Source organism: Gavialis gangeticus, unplaced genomic scaffold, assembly GCF_001723915.1.
Source record: "Gavialis gangeticus isolate Ggan-Ray unplaced genomic scaffold, GavGan_comp1, whole genome shotgun sequence".
NCBI classification, from domain to species: Eukaryota; Metazoa; Chordata; order Crocodylia; family Gavialidae; genus Gavialis; species Gavialis gangeticus.
The window spans coordinates 43,919,294-43,924,982 of record NW_017728993.1 but is presented as its reverse complement, the minus strand read 5'-3'; the positions used below and the strand labels follow the sequence as shown (position 1 = coordinate 43,924,982).

The window sequence follows — 5,689 nt, the reverse complement described above, 5'->3', positions numbered from 1 at the left end:
TCTCTCTCTCTGCAGTTTTCCAATGATTTATGATACTACACCTTTATTTCTATTAGAATACTAAGCCAGTCAGATATCACAATGCTGGCATAGAACACACAGCTTCTGGTGCCTAAATACGAGATTACCCTGACTTAACTTTGGACCAATGTAACTTTAAAAAACCTGAATATAAATCACAGTTATGTTCTTATTTTAAAAACACATTTAATCCTGGTCTATATATCAATCCTTGTAAATTAACAGAAAATATTCAGAGAAGAATTATTAAAAATAAAGATGTGAAAGAATTTAAAACAGAAAAGCTTTACACTATCAATATTAGTGTGTGATGGTCAGAAGAGAGGTATAACAAAATAATAAATACTGAGAAGTCCACTGGGTTATTTAGACCCTTTCATAACACAAGAAAAAAAGTGGACATATGCTAAACTTAAAAGCAACAATTTTTAAGCAGATGCTCCTTTTTGTTGCACAGGGTACAAGTGACTTGTGAATGTGGCAAAAGTAGAAGGGTAACAGTCAAAACCAAAACCAACTCCCCTACCCAACACCAAACATTAGTGGGTTTGAATGAAGGATTATATATATATTTTACAGATAATAACATCTAGCTATATTAAAAGTCATGCTTCAGGACATACACCAGTCACAAAGTACCTGGGGGTTAGAGAGAATGTGGCTTCCCCCATAGGCACATTATAGTACAACTGTTCACTATGAGGGTTTTCTACATCTTCCACTGAAACATGTAGTACTGGCTGCTGTCAGAGAAAGGATACTGAATTAGGTGGATTGTTGGTAGTCTGTTGTGGCAGTTCCTATATTTCTCAAGATCTACTTAATTTCCAATGCTGATCTGATTGCAGTTTATTTTTCTACATGCATATCCATTAAGATAAGTAAGTTTAACATGAAAGTGGTGTACAACACTTTTCAATCTTGTTCTGAATGTTTCAAATTGTATGAGACTACAGATGCATTTAGTCAATGATTTCAAGATTTCATACAAATCAACCATGTTCTTCCGTAAGGTCACAGGATAAAATAAAATGCAGATATGAAGCAATATATATGAGAAAAGGACAGCCCAAGGCAAACCAGTTAGTGGGATAGGTGCAAATGAAAACCTATAATTACACTTAAGGTTTGGATATGATCTCAAACTTCTTAACAAAAAGATGAAGCCTAAAAACAAATTCAACTTTACTTTCAAGTCAGTCAGAAAAAAACACCTCTTCACTTGAAAACTTAAGCAAATTTGTTCTGACTGGTCATATAGAGGCCCCTGGCAGATGTCACATGTACATGTGGTTAGTGGATCAATCGCATGATAGTGTGCAACATGCCACACATTCAAGTGATTTATGGCACATTAAAATGCCAAATGGACATCCTTGTGGCTGGTTTGTAACACATGGCATGCATTTCCAAAGGGTGGTGGGTGCAACTGGGCTGCCTGCAGTTTGTAGAAGTCCCAGGGCATCAAGAACCTGAGATGGGTGATAGCCTCCTTGGGTGCTGGGTTCCCAATGCCATAGGCTTTTTAAAAAACATGTACAGCCCTGTATACAGGGCTATCAGGTGCACAGCTTTTAACTGGACCAGTGGGAAGAGCCAATTGACCCCCCACACCTGGCACCTGCAAACTCATACACAGGGTACCTCCATGCAAGGCTGCACTATGCACAGCTTTCAACTTGCTGCAGTCCCAAGGCTCCACACATGCTGGCAAGTTGAAAAGAACACCATGGAAAGCTTAGCATTCAGATCTCATGCTAGGTACCCAGGAGTGTGCAATTAGGACCAGATTCCTGATCCCCGAAGTCACATGTCCTGCCATGCCTGTGTTATATGGCTGGACAAACAATTGTTGGAATAAGGGGTCAGATCCCATTGTGTCATTAAATCAAATATCTGCCAGTGCCCACAGGGAACACCATAATGTCACTTTTTGGCTCTTCAGAAAAGTGTTTCCCATTTTCAACCCCCCCCCCACACATTTTAAAGAAGTATTTCATGAAATGTTTGTTTTAAACTAAAATTTTATTTCAGAAAGTCTTTTTTAAATTAAAGCAATTTGTTACTTCATTATGAAAAGAACAATTTGAAAGATGTTTTTATGCAGTAAGTGAGGTTTCTAGAGAGATCCTTCATTAATGAAAAATAAGTAATTCCTTTACCATCTGGGCCCAGTGATACTTGCATAAGCTGAATTCATCAAGGAGAAGCTTTGAACTGTGTTCATATTTTAATAGTTTATTTACATATTTTACAGGAAAGAAATGCCTCTAATTTGCTCTTTCCTACAAGTTGCACACATTTTTACATTATTCCAGTCTCCTCTGGGACATTCCATCTCTAACCCCCTACTTAATCATTGGCAAAGTGCTCTAGATGCACAGAGATATTATGAGAGCACACAGATTGTATTGTAGAATTTAAGTGTGTATTCTAGTGTCCAACTATTTAATGACTAAAGTTCTTTGGACACAAGATTTGAAGGCAGGTTTATTTGGGGAGGAATGATTTGGGGATTCAAATATTCATGTTTTTTAAATTACCTGCTCATCCCTTCCTCCTCCCTAATTTCTAGTATTTGTATAAAAATGTTGCATCTTACATGAAAGATGAATTCATATTCCTTGGTGACTATAAAAGTAGTAGATCTTACTTATAGCATAGCATATACTTATAAAATATGAACTACGAAGGAAACAAATGCATACATCTTTCCCTCAGAATCATATTTTGGAATCAGTTACATTAAAAAAAATCTGTTTATACATTTTCTGTGTTAAACATATTCTTTTTCCTGATCTACTTTCACTAAGTTCAGAAGAACATAGGTCACTTACGCAGAAGGTTGGATTACCGTACCTGCATAAATGTAAAGCTGCAAGAGGCAAAGTCACATGAAAAACACTTTGCTTCCAGCACATTTTCCATGTGAAAAAGCAGAAAAACTTGACAGCTGAAAACTGAACTAGTGGTAGTATTTATATATAAATGTCCTAAAGTTGTTCTTGAGGTACAGCAAGTCAGAAACAGCTTTTATACCACTGAGAAGCAGAGAATACTAGCTTCTCAATGAGACTTAGCAGTTCCCCCAATCCTTAACAAGCCCTAAAACACTGACATTTTTAGGCATGAAAAATGGACCTAAAAACTTTTCAAGAGGCTTTTATGGCCCACATCTCTGTACAGTTGGGCACATGGTAATTAATACCTTAGAAGTGAAGGGATGAAAAAAAGCAAGCGTCTTAAAATGACATTTCCATATTCTCTGCTATATACAGAGCCATGATGGTGTTCACGATGAAAGATTTACAGGCATTCAGTTGGGATGACCTGTATAACTCACTTTGTGTCTTGCTATTTGTGCAAAGCAGCCATTCAACTCATCCTCCTAAAGCCTTTAATAACCTCCCCAAAACGTACTACCATACACAGATGTACAATTTATTTTGTATTTACATTTTCCTTTTTTTGATAACAAAACTAAAAATATCAGCACATAGACAGTGTCTTGCCTAAGAGTTCATCTCCTGTAATTCCATAACTATCAGTTTATGTCAAATTCCTTTGTGGCAGTGTCAATTTGCTGTTGAGATAATTGTTAGGAAAGATACCAATACTGTCAATGGAAAAATAAACAAGAAAATTCATAACTAGCATTGTTCCAATTTTCATTTACAGTCATATCTGCAAGGTAAACCTGTGCTCTAGGGGTGTTCACTGCTCAGGGTGGGCTGCTTCCTAAACCAGAAGCAGAATAGCTGCATCTTTGCAGTGCCGTAGGCAGACTAATTACCATAGAAGCAAAAGACTCACACCATCACTCAACAGTTCTAATTAACTGCTCTGACGTGACATGTGGATACAGTTATACTACATCTGGTTTAGTAAACAGCCTGCCCAAAGCAGCATACCTTGTTCAAGGATGTAAGTTTGAAGCACAATAAAGGTTATCATGCACAAATGGTCTCACCACTTCCAAATTAATATCTACCTTCTTAGAAAATATATACTTTTGTATGGTTCCCACAAAAGATTATCAGTCCTTAAACATGGGACACAGTACCCAGAATTTCCATTCACAATATACCATAGTCCAAATGTTAATGTGATTGAACTGTTACAATTTTCTTATAAATCCATATGATAAAAAAGAATCCAATACACATGAATGTAGTACCAAAACCTTCAGTAGTAGTTCTCTAAAGGTTATATCCTTTTTAAAAATCCATATTCCTAAAATCTTGGGTCCTCTTGCAAACAACTTCAAGGAGATGACAAGCAAGCTTTATATTATAAAAGTTTAGAACCCCTCAGGGGGAGATAACTGAAGCATGCATCTCCAGGGATATACATAGCACATCATAGCCTCTACTGAATAATTCTCTCAGTCACAATTGATCAAAGTTTCTGGGAAATAAAATAGAATTACAACTCAAGAGAAGCAGGACTGGTGAAGGAATCCATATGATATACAATATTTAGAAAGCATATGCTTTTTATATCTTTTAATTGGTTTCCCTAAAAGATTGGAGTTTTGTCACTATTAATGATTTAGCTTCAACCATTAACACATCTTATTTTTCCTATTACTGAGCAACGTTCATCTATGGATATTCTTTAAACATTTAGAAATGAGAAAGAAGATAGATTTGGTTATGTGGAGGAACAGTAACAGAAGGCAATAGGTTGGATTCGCCTCCATCAAACCTACTATCATTGGTTAAAATCTGGCTGGGTCAGGTATGCAGATAGATGTTGGTGACTTCACAGAGCCATAGGTGGGAGCAAGACATGGCTATACCCATCCCCATCCCTGTACCCATCTGATTAATCATTTAACTTGTTGCAATTACAAAAGGTTAAACGAATATTTATTTAATCAGTATTTACATTCCTACTGGGAACAATGGAAATGAAGCCAACCTACACTCTGGGAAGTTCCACTTCTTTGTGGAGCTGAAGAAAGTTATTTTTGCCATTGTTCATAGCTTAAAATTTCTTCTTGAACAGGAATAAAGAATAAATAAAAATGCTATAAAATTATTTTAATTAGTTACCTTCAGTACCAGATTTACATAACTGGGAAGTTAGGAAGTGGAACCCAGGGACTGTATGCTCAGAGAAACAAGTGATGATAGTGAATGGAGAGAGTGGTCTATGAGCAAGGAAAGGAAATAGAAGTTTCAAGACACAGAAAAATTAAAATAAAATTATATCAAGGTTGTACTCTACAACCACGTATATGATAAAATATCACTCTCTTGGAGGTTCATTTATGAACTCCAAACAAGAATATCATAATATTTAAATAAAAAGGAAGTTTCAAAAGAACTATTGTAAACATGACAACACAATATTTGTGACCTAACAGTTAGTATTAAGTTAGTGTGATTATTCCCAAAACACTGCATTTGGGACCCAAGAAATTCAGAGAATACCCTAACCACCTTAACTGTACTCCACAGTAACACTAAAAGGAAAAGAAAGAAATGGAACATTGCTAAAAGTCAATTTAATCTAGGACTAAAAACAATGTTTTGCCCTAATGCCTGAATTATTGCATACTAATACTTAGGTTTGGCAGGATTTGATTTTTATTGATAGACATCCATTTCACCTGACGCTCACAGACTGATGAAAAAATATTTCTGTTGGTAATCATTAAAAT

General features: G+C 35.9%; 1 protein-coding gene across 6 annotated transcripts in view; it reads right to left on the bottom strand.

Annotated features, from left to right (window-relative positions):
* Positions 1-5,689, bottom strand: part of PTBP2 (polypyrimidine tract binding protein 2) — a 117,254-nt gene that overhangs the window by 5,795 nt on the left and 105,770 nt on the right. The window lies entirely within an intron of this gene.